Below are 17,242 nucleotides of genomic sequence, written 5' to 3'. Positions count from 1 at the left end.
AATTGACACCTTTCTACACGGCTTTTTATGAAACGGCCGTGTAGCTCTCACAAGCTTTCTACACTTTAATTTAAACAAACATCCGTGTACAATGCCGACCTTTCTTCACGAATCTTTAATTAAATATCCATGTAGCTCTCTCAAGGCTTTCTACACTGTTATTTAAATAATAATCCATGTACATTTCCTAATAAACGTCCGTGTAGCTCTCTCACGGCTTTCTACACTGATTCTTTAGTAAACATCCGTGTAGAGATCCCACACATATTTCGGGATTCCAAAAAATTAGAATTTCTCCACGGTTTTTAGGTAAAATTATCGAATCCGTGTACAATGTCCAGTGTACAATGACCATTTCTGTAGTAGTGCCCTTTAGTGAAGAGAAAAGATTTTCGTCCACACTATTTTGTCCATCGTCTTTCCACAACGCTAATCTAATGAACTGCCAATTGTATCCAACCTTCCTTTTATAAAAGTTTCTCAATTAGTGCTTTCTGTTTTTGAAAATAATTACTAATCTCTTTTTTCGCTCTCTCTCTCTCTCTCTCTCTCTCTCTCTCTCTTCACAGAAGCAAAACTTCTTGTTCTCTTTCCAATCTCTCTTTCTCTCTTCACATAAACAAAAGTTATAGCGGTAGATGCTTCTCTCTTCTTTGGCAGTTCTCCTCTCCTCAACCCTTCCCTCCGACGACCTCTCCTTTGAAGATCTCCTCTTTGACGGGTTCTTGATCATGCAGATCTGAACGGCCTCCTCTCCTACAGTTCATTTTTCAATGGCAACACCACTACTCGCTGCTCGCCGGCGCCACCACTCGTCGGCACTTTCTTCTCTCTGACGGACTTCTCCAGCATCTCTCTTAGATTCTAATGGAGAGAGACGATATAAGAGAGGCGATCTGGAAGAGTGATCTGGTGGAGAGAGATGCGAATGAGACGATCTGGAGAAGAGAGATAAGAGCGAGGTAATCTAGAGCATATCGGGTTATTTTATAGTATTCACTTTGTAGTTTTACAATATGCATCTTGTGGTTTTACAGTATTCAAAACAACTTGTTTATTTACTAATCTATTTAAGTTTTATTCATTCTATTGATTTGAATTGATAATCATGATTTCCTTACTTCTATTGAAGTTTCATTTGAATTGATGTAGTTTCAGGCGTGTATGCATTATATGAACATTGATTTGAATTTTAATTGTATCATTTACTGTTCAATAACAGATCTCGCATTATGTAATATTCCGTTACATCGAGTATTATTTTTATACCGATAAATTTAGGAACAAATAATAATTATATACACGTCTTGAGTTAGGATCACACGTGTGATTGTCCATATAGAAAATATTGTAGGAACTCTCACAAAAATTCAAATAATATCCCATTTAATTTTTAAAATAAATATATTCTTTAGCGGGTCTCAGCAATTATGAAATAAATACAAATCAAATCCTTATTTAAAACCTCGATTTGAGTTACTTCTTTTCGATAACCTCTCGAATTTAGCTTCAGTTGTAATTTTCAGATGGACAACTGTTAGTATTTCAATCACAGATCACTCATATCAATTCGGATTGGAATGAAATTTAATACCTGAAAATATAACTTCATGATCTACAACTTTCGTGTAGAAGACTATCCTAAATTCCAAAAGTAGGATTCTCCATAAAATTGTAAAGTCAGTAAATATTTCAGTTCGGAGACTGCAGACCTTTATCGATCATTTTTATCTTTTCTCCTCACTGGAAATTAGGATTAAGGTGAAACTAATTGCGTTAGAACCGTAACAGAAAAACTTACAACTCTTACATTTTAACTTTCTTCAAATTTCGAACTTATAATTCCAGTTATTTCAATCTTAGAAGACAAACATTAAAACGAAATTCTGTCATGGGCTCAAATCCGAATTTACAATATGTTGGTCCACTAAACTCAAGCCCAAAAATCACAAATCATCTTCTAAACCTAACCCTACCTTATATAAAGCCTCTCCACAGCCACCCCCCTTCTTTTCCCTAACCCTAGCCGCAGCACCTTTTCCCTCATTTCAGATCTAAACCCCTGCTGGACCCAAACCGGCCAGCCAACTTCCGAAGAGAACCACCGCCTATACGTCCGGATTTTGGAGAAGAGATCAACATGAGAGTTGTAGTGCTCGACGATACGGAACCGTGAGCGCTGGATTCATCCCAATCGGAGTCTCGACTGCTGAGAACCGTCCAAAACAGTGACTGCTGCGCCTACCTTTCCTAAACTGCAAATTTCAAGTAATAGAGTTTCAATCATAAATCTCATTTTTCTTAATGATAAAATCTTGACTATTAAGTTGTATTCTTTCTATAATAAACTAAAAATATATTTATTTTGATTATAGATACTCATTATTATTTTAATAAATATTAAATGAATATCGTTTCAGATTCGTGATACATCTGAAAACTTGTTCACTTTGATTTGGTTGCTGGATGTATCATCTCAAATTAATAGTTTGACTTGGTTTAAATAGATGTAGTTAAATTATCCTATATGTTTAACATCTTTTCATAGTTTATAATTATTATTTCATTAAACTACATCTAAAAATAGTTGTGGAATGAAGTTTGAAAACAATATATATATTTCCTTGATCAAAGATTTTGGATTCCTAACTTAACAGGTTCTGGATTCTTATATAGCTTATTTAATTTGAATTATAAAAGAGTTATAAAGTGTGAATCAAAATAATCAGTGACCAAAGTTTAAAAATTAGAACTAATAATCTAGGGTTATAATGATAAATATAAAATTTTAGAAAATAAGAATATGTGAACTCAAATCTTATTAATTAGAGATATGTTTATTTCTTAGGTTCGACTTTCGAGGAACTGAGAGACGTAGATATCGGTCAAGAATTTACTACGCAAACAGGTGCGGGTTCCTGGTCTTTTTACAAATAATACAAAAAATGCATGGATTGAGGTAAGTAGTCCTTTTTCTTAATCTGGTGGATAAACTGCATGTTGTGAATGTCGAACAATCGTTTGAATTTGTGTAGAATTGCATGATAGGAACTCTTGATGCATGAAATTGAATTGATAGGAATTGAATTGTGAATTTGAGAATGGGGAACTTGAATGAATCGTTTTAAATTGGGGCCGTCCGTGTGAGGCGGCTCTGCATGTGTTTTTGAAAAGCGGGCTGTCCATGTGTGGCAGCCCAGTGTGTGAACAGGACAGAACAGAACAGAACAGAACGGGTCGCCAAATTCGCGGCGGTTCGCCGGATGGGTCCCCGAAATGGCCTATCTAGAGTGTGATAATCGGGTCGTCCTTGCATGGCGATTCGCCGGGTTTTCATGTACGGGCATGGATTCTCAGAGTGTGGAATTTTAAAACCTTTTGAAATGAGTTAAAAAGGGGCGGGAATAAAAACTGGTTATTTTAAAGTGATTTGCATATCCGAATTGATAGGGACATGGGGAAAAATTCAAAAACCTTCTTTTTATGTTATTTGGGGAAATTAAATGCATTGATTTGTAAAAGCACCGGGCTGGAACTAAATCCCGCGCTGAGAGTTAGTTCGATCTCTCACCGTACCACCTGTTATGTGGGTTCCAGGAAACGAAGAAGAAAGCATGGAGGAAGGCCGCGGGTAAGGAAACTAGCGGAAGTTGTTAAGATAGCCACTCTCTGTTTATTTTATATTTGTATGAACAATATATTGTGTGGACATGGCAGTGACTGTTTGACTAGCCATGTCTGACATATTGTCCCTTTTCTGTTTGTTTGTGAACTCCATTTATTTTTAAATAAAGTGGCTTGTTGAATGTTTTTATTGATGATGTATGTGATGTGCTTAACGCCTAGCGCATAAATGCGCGGCGGGTTGTCCGGGGGTGTGACACATTATCTGATGGTCTGATTTGAAATGCATAGTTTGTTTTCTTTATGTCATTGTTTGAATTGTCTGATGTATGAAATTACATGATTCTATATATTTTTTTTACAATATTTGATTTCACCTTCGAAAGAAGAACACGACGAGATTTTGTCGTCTCTGAAGTAGTCAATTAATATATACCACTTCAGATCTGATGAAATATGTAGAGTATTTTTACATCATATAGTTTACATTTTTACATGATATATGCACTATTTTGTAGTATTTATTATTATTATTGATGTTTACAGGTTTACAATATATAGTTCACAATTTTTCATGATATAGTTCACTGTTTTAGATGATACATAGAGTGTTTTATATGAGTTCACAGTTTTACAGTATCTACATGTAATAAATCCAATTTGTTACATTGTTTATTTTATTTGTATGAAGGATGATATCTCGAAAGAACGTGTAGTTCTTGTGATGATGCTTCTTACTCATCCAAACAATGTTCACATGAGGTGGTTAATGTAGAAGTTTTATTTTTTTCATAGTTTGTTTGATGCTATTTTGGATGTTGAATGATATACTTATGTTTGGTATTGTGGTGAATATTATGGATGTATTGAACAGATGCTGTTGAATTAATGTGTTTTGTTGAGCTATTGTGTATTACAGTTTTGAATTGTTATATTTGTAATTAAGATGTGTCATTTTACAGTATTGAGCTATTGTTGTCTTTATTTTTTGACTTTTTATTTTGAATGTTCTGGATGTTATATATATGCAATTGATTTATAGTTTAGATATAGTAATTTTACAGTATTGGTTTTTGTAGGTTGTATATTTTATTTTTATAGTTTAAGTTGACAATTTTATAGTATTGAAATTTTGTATTTTTTACATTTTGTTTTATCGTTTTCATCTGTTTATTTTACATTATTAAAATTTTATAGTTTTTACGTTTTGTTTTCACAGTTTAAGTTGACAATTTTATAGTATTGAAAATTGATACTTTTTAAATTTTATTTAACCATTTTCATCTGCTAATTTTACAATGTTAAAAATTTATAGTTTGTACGTGTTGTTTTTACAGTTTAACTTGATATTTTTACAATATTGAAAATTGATATTTTTTTAACATTATATTTTATCGTTTTCACATGTGAATTTTGCATGTTTGTAATTTTTATAGTTTGTATATTTTATTTTTATAGGTAAAGTGGTCAATTTTATAGTATTCAATATTTTAATGATTTATTTGTGTGTTCATTAAATCGAGAAAAAAGAATAAAAAATTAATCAAAAAATTTAATTTTGCCTTTTTTATCACATTTTTTGTCAAAATAACTACTTATAACTAACATTAACTGCCAATAACTTCCTGTAACTGCAATATCCAAAAGTACAGTTTTTGAAAGCACAATTTTTTTGTCCTGTAGTGTAAGTTGCAATCTGTTTTTTATTATCATGGAACCACTTCAATTAGTTGCTGGATGTTTTGTGATTAACTGATACATTTTATGTAATATATTGTATAATTATACAGCATGTAGAAGTAGTTTTACAGTATTCGCGCAAGTAAAAGGCTATGGACAAATGATGAACAAAAGTTTGTGAACAATTAGATGCTTCCAAAGACGAGAAGAGATCAAATAAGAATAAATGATAGAGAGAGAGAGAGAGAGAGAGAGTAAAGCACTCCACTAAAGAATAAATGATACGGGAGAGAGATAAAGAGGAGAAGAGATCGAATAAGAATAAATGATAGAGAGAGAGAAAAGCACTCCACCGAACATAAATAACAACCAGATTTTGGTTTAGAAGTTAAAATAATGTTCACTATATGAGAGGTCGTATGTTCATATGTTAATTGGATTGTAAATATTTATAGTTGAAAAACTTGATTTAATATTTAACTGAAAAATAATAGACACATTAATTCTATTGTTTCATTTTGCTTCTTTTAATGTGGTCCAATATATGCTAGAATATTTTCCAGCAGGCCCGTTAACAAAGACTGAAAGCTATAATTGGATTGCTACGTTGTGGGCCCACTATTATTCCAACCTTTCAACAAATCATTAATCCCTCGGTACATTATGTGAATCTTCTAAATTCTAAATTTGTATTATGCTATCTGCGGAGAAACTATTTTTTTTTTTTTCAAAAATTTCAACTTAAATTTAAATTAATTAACATAACAGCTTGACCTTCTTTTCCCTCAAAAATAAAAATTATAGTTGCTTAAATATATAATCGTCAAAGTCAAATCGTAAGATTGAAATACATATCTGTTACCTTGGCAGCATCAGGCAAGTTCCTTAAAAAAGTGTGGATTTGCCTTTATATAAGCTCTTGCAATTGGCAATTGAATAAACTCAACTACGTTTAAGATTTCTTTTTTTGAAGGTTGTTGGCACTTATTGAGCAACATATATATTTATAAAAAAAGAGTAGTTATTTACAGAGTCTCTAATTACTTATACATCTACCTATTTATGAAATAAGGTCTCAAGCAGAGTACAATATTCCCGCAAGATATCCATTATTCCTATTCTACCTCTTACTGTAAGCAAATAAGGTCTGAAGCAGAGTACAATATTCCCTCATGATATCCATTATTCCTATTCTACCCCTTACTCTAAGCAAAGTGTTGCCAGTTGTGGATGTTGATGGTTGCTTCATGTAAAAGTATACTCGTTGGTTTAGACTTCTAGGAGAAGGTTCTCTTGTTCCTCTCCTTCCAAAGGGCCCAGACTCCTGCGGCCCATATCGAATCCCAAGGCTTCCTGTGTAATTTCATTATTCCCTTTCTTCTATTCCACCATAAATTGACACTGGTATCAGAATTATATGAAGGTTATAGTGGGCAAATAACCCTCTCCAAAACCCCTTTGCGTACGCACAGTCCCACATGAAATGATTAATTGTTTCTATGCATCCATTCGTACAGAAGGTGCAGCCCTGTGTTACAATGCACCCTCGTGAGATTAGGACTTCTTGTGTGAGCACTTTGTTGTCTAGCAGCAGCCATACAAAGAGTCTGACTTTCATTGGGGCCTTAAGCTTCCACAATACCATACTGTATTCAGAGCATATCCCCGTGTGATGCATGGCCCTGTAAGCCGAACCACAGGAGAATTGACCCGAATTCTTAGTTCATATGCAATGTTAAATGGATCGTTGCTTTTCTGAGGAGAAAAAAAAAACAACATTCACTTCCAATTTGTTCAAATTTCCAAATGTAAACAGAATCCTGATGACATTTTGTTCATGAAATTGATAACTGAGTTGAGCGTATATGATCACAAACTTGTTTGTAACTTAATTACATTTTCCGTAATCTACGATTCTATGTTACAAACAGAATGATTGATGCCACAACAGAAGCACAGACAGAACAAATATACACATCAAACAAATAATCAATGAACATAATTAATGTCAGTACCAATAGATGACAGGTAACTGGAAATTCATGACAAATTAGTTCAGGTAAATGGTTCCATACTTTTATCTCAAGTCATATTATTGTTTGATAGGTTCTTTTCAAGAACAATAATTATCCTCAAAAACAGTATGCATGGTATTGATTTGAAATTAACCACTGCATTGTACCAGATCAGAACCAGCTAATGTCATCTAATTACTGTTTAAGTTGACAATTACCTCATCTAACAATCGGTCATTATAAATTAATGTGTCTGTAAACAGTGCATGGGCTATGTGATCTTCGCTGAGTGTAACAGACAGTGTTGTTTGTATTATGGCAGATTATATTACTGATGGATTATGACTATATTTATACAAGCAGTGCCAAATTGAAAAGAAAAATGGAGAAACAATTTCCATTCTATGGATTCTAAGATTTTGTGGCAGAGATATTGACATGTACTCCTAGAGCCTTGAGACGATACTCGTTGGAGCGTCCGTGAAAACCGGTAAACCCTCTCGGATCCTTGTAGATGAAGCTAAGAGAACCAGTTTTTTTTGTGCCGAAAGAACACACCTTACCATAGTTTGTGCTGAGTTCCAGATATGTAATGCCACCGTTGTCGTAGTATCCATCTATTCGAGTAATCGGATTTTCGGGTGGAAGATGAACCTGCAAAAAAAAAATCAATTATACATTAAAGAGACACTACTAGCATGGTTCTTGCACCAGAGAAAATAACATCGATTGATTTTAAATAATACTTTAGGTTAGTTGAATCGATAGATCATATGTTAATTTAAATGATTGGGGTTGAATACTTGTAAATTGTAATTGACCATAAATATATATATATATATATATAAAGTGTATATAAATTTTTTTATTGGAATCTACTGGCACCACACAAAATGTAGCTATATACATGTCAGACTTTTAAATTTGGTGCAAATTAATACGTCAAATTTACATTTATGATAAGATTGAAAGATTTCCTCAACAAAAAATAAGTATTATTTTCTTTATTTTTTTCCTCAGAGTTAATAGAGCAATTTGCCTCAAGGGCTGCAAATTGCAAAATCTAACAGGAAGTTGTGAGACAGTGTCATATATTTTATGTAAAATATCCCCCCAAAAAAAAAACAGACATATATAAAATTAATAGTTACCGCTTCAAAATGGTAGGAGTATGTCTGTTCATACACAGACGGACCATGATGCGGTGCTATAAAAATGTTGTTACTGAAATCTTTATAAACAGTTTGGATTGAACAAATAGAATAGCTATCGTAACTAACAAAGATACTCTCTATTCTTTGATGACAACTATCGTCCCAGTATGTACCATCATTAACTCCACAAGGACCGAGCCGTATGTGCATTTCTCTTCCCTATATTTTCATGCAAAATGTTTCTAATTATTAGTTAATTCTTGATAATAAAAAAAGGTGTACTTGCATGCTAAATTGTAAGTGGGTGTGCAATACTATGTTAAGGACTTAAGGTTAGTGATTAGTCATAAAATCGGGATATATCCTTTTCCTAAATTACATATTGCTAATTAAAGTTATTCATACAATTGTAGAAGAAAACTAATGAATTCCAAAATGATGATCAATACGTACCAGTGTTACATTCATTCACACGTTATCTGTTAAACTTGAGATTGTTCAGGTAAGCACACTTGTATATATATTTATCAGCTTTAAGCAACTGATTAATTAAGGGTGGTGATTAATTAGGTGACTCTTTGATTCTGCCGAAACTCTTAATTACACAATTAATGGCTTATATATTTGCGTTGATCTCTTAGCAAAAATGGAAAAGATCAAGCTGGGAATGTAATGAAATCAAACCTTCCAAGTTGCTCCCAAATGGTGTCCCTTTTTTGTAAAACGAGCAACAAAATTTGCGATAACTTACCTTTAGACACCAAGAAAACGCTTCAGAAGCTGTGACGTACCATTGGGTTTTTTTCCTGTCCCTCTCTCGTACCAAGTGCACGATCTACGGATTTCACTTGGCGCAGATGCAAGACTCTAACACAAATCGGTGGAGTGCTTTTCTTCCTTTCTGTGAGTGGAAGAATCAATGATACGGGAGAGATATAAAGAGAAGAAGAGATCGAACGAGAATAAATGATAGAGTGAGAGAGAAGAGAAATGCTTTTCTTCTTTGGAGAGAAAATGAGAATAATGATTCCTTTTTGAGTTAATGCAGAGGATACGAATTCAAGCTCTCCAAGGAAGAAAAGCTTTTTTTCGTTGGAGAGAAAATAAGAATAATGAATCCTTTTTGAGTTAATGCAGAGGATACAAATTCAAGCTCTTCAAGGAAAAAAAGCTTTTCTCTTCTCTCTATCTCTATCATTTATTCTCATTCGATATCTTCTCCACTTTATATCTCTCTCGTATCATTTATTCTTCCACTCACAGAAAGGAAGAAAAGCACTCCACCGAACATAAATTACGAAAAGATTTTGGTTTAGAAGTTAAAATAATAATGTTCTCTATATGAGAGGTCGTATGTTCATATGCTAATTGGATTGTAAATATTTATAGTTGAAAAACTTGATTTAATGTTTAACTGAAAAATAATAGACACATTAATTCTATTGTTTCCTTTTGCTTCTTTTAATGTGGTCCAATATATGCTAGAATATTTTCCAGCAGGCCCGTTAACAAAGACTGAAAGCTATAATTTGATTGCTATGTTGTGGGTACCCCTCTATTATTTGGGCTAGAACTGGGCCCACTATTATTCCAACCTTTCAAGAAATCATTATGTGAATCTTCTAATTTCTAAATTTGTATTATTCTATCTGCGGAGAAACTATTTTGATTTTTTTTTTCAAAAATTTCAACTTAAATTTAAATTAATTAACATAACAGCTTGACCTTCTTTCCCCTCAAAAATAAAAATTATAGTTGCTTAAATATATATAATCGTCAAAGTCAAATGGTAAGACTGAAATACATATGACATATCTGTTACCTTGGCAGCATCAGGCAAGGTCCTTGAAAAAGTGTGGATTTGCCTTTATTTAAGCTCTTGCAATTGGCAATTGAATAAACTCAACTATGTTTAAGATTTTTTTTATTCAAGATTATTTATTTTTTAAAGGTTGTCGGCAATTACCAAGCAACATATATATTTATAAAAAAAAAAGAGTAGTTATTTACAGAGTTTTTAATTATGTTCGTAATTTATGTTCGGTGGAGTGCTTTTCTTCTTTCTGTGAGTGGAAGAATAAATAATATGAGAGAGATATAAAGAGGAGAAGAGATCGAATGAGAATAAATGATAGAGAGAGAGAGAGAGAATCACTCCACGGAATGAGAATAAATGATAGAGAAGAGATCGAATGAGAATAAATGAGAGAGAGAGAGAGAGAGAGAAAAGCACTCCGAACCCGCATCCTTTGCATTAACTCAAAAGAGAATCTTTTTAGTTAATGAATATGGGCCGTCTGATTGTAAACAGAGCCCATCCTGTCTATACCCATAACATAGGGGGTCTTTAATATTTGTGCGGATCTAATTCGCAAGAATCTTAAAGCTGATCGGACGATCCTGATGTATTAACTCAAAAGATTCCTTTTTGAGTTAATGCAGAGGATACGAATTCATCAAGCTCTATCGGTGCAATTGACTTGCAATTGCAACAATATGTCAGAGATAAAATGCAATTTCACTTCAACCTTAATTGCACAACCGCTGCATCGGTGAAATGAGTTTTAATTTCATTTATGGCCACGTCAGTGTTATTTTTGTTCATTTTCTTCTTCTCAGTGAAATTCACCGGTTTATCTCTTTTTCTCTCTTCCTCTTTTGTCCACACATGGCAGAGAGGATTTGCATCTCTTGTCACTTAAGCCATGGCTATACTCTTCTTTCTCTCTTCTTTTTTGTTCTCTCAACAGTGGATGTCCATGTCTTCTCCCTTCCATTTCTTTCTTCTTTTTTTCTTTTTCAGTTCAAATAATTACATCATGGTGTCCATTCTATATCAAAGCTTTGTTGAGTACCACAGTCCCTATATAGTGCCTATGCACATGCACCTGTATGAACTACTAGCATCAACAAAATACAAAATAACTACAGATAATAAGCCATGGCTGCAACCACTTTCAAAATATCTACTGACTTCTCCATTCCATCTCTCTCTCTGAATTGGGGTTTCAACTTTTGAACCAAGGAAGAACAGAGGCTTTTATAGAATCCATATAATTAACTAACCAGCAGCACATGCCCATCTAGATAGATCTTGTTTGGAAGGGAGAATTGCTTCTCATATTCTTGTAATCTTCATTTTGTGAGAGTCCATCTAAATCGTCAGAAATCGAAGTCGAAGAAAACGAAGGAGAACCTTCTCTCTTTCTCTTGTAATTTTTCTGGAGCTTGCACAGTAAAGTGAAGAGAAAGTAATTTCTCTAGAATCGTGTACTGAACAAAAAATAATTTTTAATTTTGGAAGAAGAGAGTAAAGGACGGTGGGACAGTGAATAGAAATAAAAGACTTTGCCAGATCAACATTTTTAAAGCGTTTTGCAAGCTTTCATACTATGAAAGATTTCAAATTTGAAAAGGTCTCTCCATCGGTGAAAAAAAATATGCAATTGACACGTCGGAGAGAGAAAATGACAGATTAGCATTTGCAATTGCATTTGAAAGGCGTTGGAGATGCTCTAATGGACATATTTCTAAAGTCGGACTATTGGATGATGTAATTGTCAACATAAAACAAAATAACAATTAGCTGATTGTGATCTGGTACAATGCAGTGGTTAATTTTGAATCAATATCATTCATACTGTTTTTGTGGTTAATTATTGTTCGTGAAAAGATCCTATCAAATAATAAAATATGACTTGAGATGGAAGTATGGAACCATTTACCTGAACCTTTTTTATAGTTTTTTACCGTTATCTTTCATATATTGGTGAAGAACACTATGTTCACTGCTTTTTTCTCAGTTGTTGGTGTGTATATTTGTGTTGTCTGTGGTTTTGTTGCGGTGCTTGAGCTAAAGGGAAGTTCGTAAATTTGGACAAGAGCGATCATAGTTCCTTGAGCAAATCTCCATTTTTAATTAGGGGTTTATATACAAAACCCCACTCTTTGTATTCTTTCTCTTTTTAATTAATTATTCTATATTTTTTCAAAATTATTTACACCTCGGATATAAATTACACCTCGGATATTAATTATTCTATATCTTAAGTTTGTAGTTAATTGTATAGCTTAGTTAACATGTTTAATTATGAATTTGTGATCGTTTAATTATTTTAGATATCTTTGTATTGAGTTTGCACGTCGATATATAACAATGGCTGCCAAGAAAGTTATTGTATTTCTATGTTGTGTCATGGCACAGGGACAGATTTGCTAAGATGGAGGAACAGTTAATAGTATTGTAAGAAGGTAATTCTCTTCTTTGATTGTATTGAGGAAAAAAAAACTTGATTCGAGGGAATTCCAGTTTAGACAAAAGGTCAGACAACGGGCCTATGACCTTGCGATCGACTCGGAAACTAAGTGAAGCAAAGGGCAAAATGGAATTGGCTTAAAAATGGAGACAACAACACTAGATTCTTTCAATCATTTGCTTCGGCTAGAGCAACAAGAAACACTGTCATGGTTCTAACTGTGGAGGGGGTTGAGATAACGAATGAACTTGAAATCAGGAGGGCTTTCTTAGTTCATATGCAATGTTAAATGGATCGTTGCTTTTCTGAGGAAAAGAAAACAACATTCACTTCCAATTTGTTCAGTTTTCCAAATGTAGACAGAATCCTGATGACATTCTATTCATGAAATTGATAACTGGGTTGAGCGTATATGATCACAAACTTGTTTGTAAATTAATTACATTTTCCGTAATCTACGATTGTAAGTTACAAACAAAATGCTTGATGCCACAACAGAAGCACAGACAGAACAAATATACACATCAAACAAAAAATCAGTGAACATAATTAATGTCAGTTTCAATAGATGACAGGTAACTGGAAATTCATGACAAATTAGTTCAGGTAAATGGTTCCATACTTTTATCTCAAGTCATATTATTATCTGATAGGTTCTTTTCAAGAACAATAATTATCCTCAAAAACAGTATGCAAGGTATTGATTTGAAATTAACCACTACATTGTACCAGATCAAAACCAGCTAATGTCATCTAATTATTGTTTAAGTTGACAATTACCTCATCTAAGAGTCGGTCATTATAAATTAATGTGTCCGTAAACAATGCATGGTCTATGTGATCTTTGCTGAGTGTAACAGACAGTGTTGTTTGTATTATGGCAGATTATATTACTGACGGATTATGACTATATTTATACTAGCAGTGCCAAATTGAAAAGAAAAATGGAGAAACAATTTCCATTTGAAGTCTATGGATTCTAAGATTTTGTGGCAGAGCTATTGACATATACTCCTAAAGCCGTGAGTTGAACACCGTTGGAGCGTCCGTGGAAGCCGGTAAACCCTCTCGGATCCTTGTAGATGAAGGGAGAACCAGTTTTTTTGCCGAAAGAACACATCTTGCCGTTGTTTGTGCTGAGTTCCAGACATGTAATGCCATATTTGTCGAAGTATCCATCTATTCGAGTAATCGGAGTTTCGGGTGGAGGATGAACCTCCAAAAAAAAAAAAAAAAATCAATTATACATTAAAGAGACACTACTGGCATGGTTCTTGCACCAGAGAAGATAACATCGATTGATTTTAAATAATATTTTAGGTTAATTGAATCGATAGATCATATGTTAATTAAAATGATTGGGGTTGTATACTTGTAATTGACCATAAGAATATATATAAAAAAAAATGTATATAAATTTTTTTATTGGAATCTACTGGCACTACACAAAATGTTACTATATACATGTCAGACCTTTAAATTCGGTGCAAATTAATACGTCAAATTTACATTTATGATAAGATTGAAGAATTTCCTCAACAAAAAAGATAAGTATTATTTTCTTTACTTTTTTCCTCAGAGTTAATAGAGCAATTTGCCTCAAGGGCTGCAAATTGCAAAATCTAACAGGAAGTTGTGAGACATAGTGTCAGATATTTTATGTACAATATCCCCCAAAAAAACACAGACCCCCCCCCCCCCCCCCCCCCCCCCCCCCCCCCCCCCCGACCCCCACCCAACCCACCCACCCACAACAATAAAAAAAAAAAACTTAAGTAGATAATAATAAAAGGTAAACGAACATTAGAGATTAGACAAAAATATATAAAATTAATAGTTACCGCTTCAAAAGTGTTGGAGTACGTATACGGTCCATGTTGCGGTGCTATAAAAATGTTGTTACTGAACTCTTTATAAACAGTTTGGATTGAACAGATATCAGTGCTATCGTAACTAACAAAGATACTCTCTATTCTTTGATGACAACCATCGTCCCAGTTTGCACCTTGAGTACTTCCACAAGGACCAAGCCGTATGTGTATTTGTCTTCCCTATATTTTCATGCAAAATGTTTCTAATTATTAGTTAATTCTTGATAATAAAAAAAGGTGTACTTGCTAAATTGTAAGTGGGTGTGCAATACTATGTTAAGGACTTGAGGTTAGTGATTAGTCATAAAATCGGGATATATCCTTTTCTTAAATTACATATTGCCAATTAAAGTTATTCATACAATTGTAGAACAAAACTAATGAATTCCAAAAAGATGATCAATACGTACCAGTGTTACATTCATTCACACATTATCTGTTAAGCTTGAGATTGTTCAGGTAAGCACACTTGTATATATATTTATCAGCTTCAAGCAACTGATTAATTAAGGGTGGTGATTAGGTGACTCTTTGATTCTGCTGGAACTCTTAATTACACAATTAATGGCATATATATTTGCGTTGATCTCCTAGCAAAAATGGAAAAGATCAAGCTGGGAATGTAATGAAATCAAACCATCCAAGTTGCTCCCAAATGGTGTCCCTCTTTTGCAAAACGAGCAACAAAATCTGCGATAACTTACCCTTAGATGCCAAGAAAAAGCTTCAGAAGCTGTGACCATTGGTTTTTTTTCCTCTTTCTCTCTCATACCAAGACTATAACACAAATCGGTGGAGTGCTTTTCTTCCTTTCTGTGAGTGGAAGAATAAATGATACGGGAGAGATATAAAGAGGAGAAGAGACCGAATGAGAATAAATGATAGAGAGAGAGAGAGAGAAGCACTCCACGGAATGAGAATAAATGACAGATAAGAGATCGAATGAGAATGAATGAGAGAGAGAGAGAGAGAGAGAAGCACTCCGAACCCGCATCGTCTGCATTAACTCAAAAAAGAATCTTTTCAGTTAATGAATATGGGTCGTCTGATTGTAAACAGAGCCCATCCTATACCTATAACATAAGGGGTCTTTAATATTTGTGCGGATCTAATTTGCACGAATCTTAAATCTGATCTGACGGTCCTGGTGTATTAACTCAAAAGATTCATTTTTGAGTTAATGCAGAGGATACGAATTCAAGCTCTCTAAGGAAGAAAACCTTTTCTCTTCTCTCTATCTCTATCATTTATTCTCATTCGATCTCTTCTCCTCTTTATATCTTTCTCGTATCATTTATTCTTCCACTCATGGAAAGGAAGAAAAGCACTCCAATCGGCAAAGACCCAAAGCTGCACAAGACTATAAAATTTGGGATAAATTACGAGGTGAAACTAGAAAGTTGATCAATTTTGAAATAATGATGCATGTCACAATAGTGCGCTTCCGTATAGTCGAACAAATACAATTTTATCCTGGTTTCTAGGGAAAAAAAAAAAATTTGACCATGAAGCAGGGATCGATGAATTACTACAACTGTACAAGAACAATAATAAAAGTTGATAGCATTTAAATAAACAATTGGAGAAATGGGATCCCTAATAGTCAGATCAGTATCAGAGAATTACGTTCAATACATAAGAAAGCAGTTCCCTGGTATTAACTGGTATGTTACCAAAATTTTATACTGTATTCTTCGATTTTATCAGAAAAGCTTTCTTAAAAAAGCACGATTTATTATGCACAAGGTTAGTTACAAATTGAATTTCAAATTAAAACTATTCAAGTAACACGATAATGCCCAGACAACATGCATGAATAGAAAAATTCAATTTATCTACAACAAATCTAATACGACAATTACAAGTAATTCAATAATCGAACCTAACTGTATAGTGAAATACCAAACTATATGGATAATGAAAACGAAGGAGATAAGATTACCCCTTTAGTGAAGGCTAGTCGATGACACTTGGACTCTTCCTTTCCGTGAGTGGAAGAATAAATGATACAGGAGAGAGATAAAGAGGAGAAGAGATCGAATAAGAATAAATGATAGAGAGAGAGAAAGAATCACTCCACCGAAGAATAAATGATACGGGAGAGAGATGAGGAGAAAAAATTGAATAAGAATAAATGGAGAATTTCATGTATACCCCTCAAAAACTTGGAAATTACATATTTTCCCCTCTAAAATTCATAATATCAAATTTACCCTTCTAAACTTAAAAAATTCACGGATTTATTCATTTTAATATGGGTAAATTTCGCTGGAGGTCACTAAACTTTGTTATTTGTCACGAATTGGTCACTCAACTTTGATTTGTCCCTTTTGAGTCACTCAACTTTGTTATTTGTCCCAATCAAGTCACTGAACGTTTTCCATCCAAATTTTTAACGGAATATTCCTATTCCGTCCAAAAAATTAACGGAATATACCCATTCCATCCAAAATTTTAACGGAATTAGCATATTTCATCCAAAAAACTAACGGAATTAGCATATTCCGTTAAAAATTTGGATGGAAAACGTTAAGTGACTTGATTGGAACAAATAACAAAGTTGAGTGACTCAAAAGGGACAAATCAAAGTTGAGTGACCAATTCGTGACAAATAACAAAGTTTAGTGACCTCCAGCGAAATT

At 33.6% G+C, this 17,242-nt stretch overlaps 2 long non-coding RNA genes across 5 annotated transcripts; one reads left to right on the top strand and one right to left on the bottom strand.

Annotated features, from left to right (window-relative positions):
* The first annotated feature begins 1,579 nt into the window (after positions 1-1,579).
* On the top strand, positions 1,580-3,812 carry LOC144566740 (uncharacterized). Its single transcript, XR_013515275.1, has 3 exons — positions 1,580-2,268; positions 2,849-2,908; positions 3,598-3,812. It is a non-coding gene; the product is annotated as an uncharacterized LOC144566740 (long non-coding RNA).
* Positions 3,813-7,538: 3,726 nt separating this feature from the next.
* LOC144566110 (uncharacterized) lies at positions 7,539-16,671 on the bottom strand. Of its 4 annotated transcripts, none has more exons than XR_013515134.1 (7): positions 16,543-16,671; positions 15,305-15,960; positions 14,571-14,780; positions 13,054-13,945; positions 9,158-9,466; positions 8,471-8,692; positions 7,539-7,973 (listed from the first exon to the last, which is right to left on the bottom strand). It is a non-coding gene; the product is annotated as an uncharacterized LOC144566110 (long non-coding RNA). The 4 variants fall into 4 exon arrangements; XR_013515133.1 differs by having other exon boundaries at positions 9,225-9,466; positions 16,543-16,664; XR_013515135.1 differs by having other exon boundaries at positions 9,265-9,466; positions 16,543-16,664.
* Positions 16,672-17,242: the final 571 nt, after the last annotated feature.

Source organism: Carex rostrata, chromosome 15 (genome assembly GCF_964058835.1).
Source record: "Carex rostrata chromosome 15, lpCarRost1.2, whole genome shotgun sequence".
Taxonomy (NCBI): domain Eukaryota; kingdom Viridiplantae; phylum Streptophyta; class Magnoliopsida; order Poales; family Cyperaceae; genus Carex; species Carex rostrata.
Note: the sequence above shows the minus strand (reverse complement) of the source record. Positions and strands in the feature narration are given on the sequence as shown.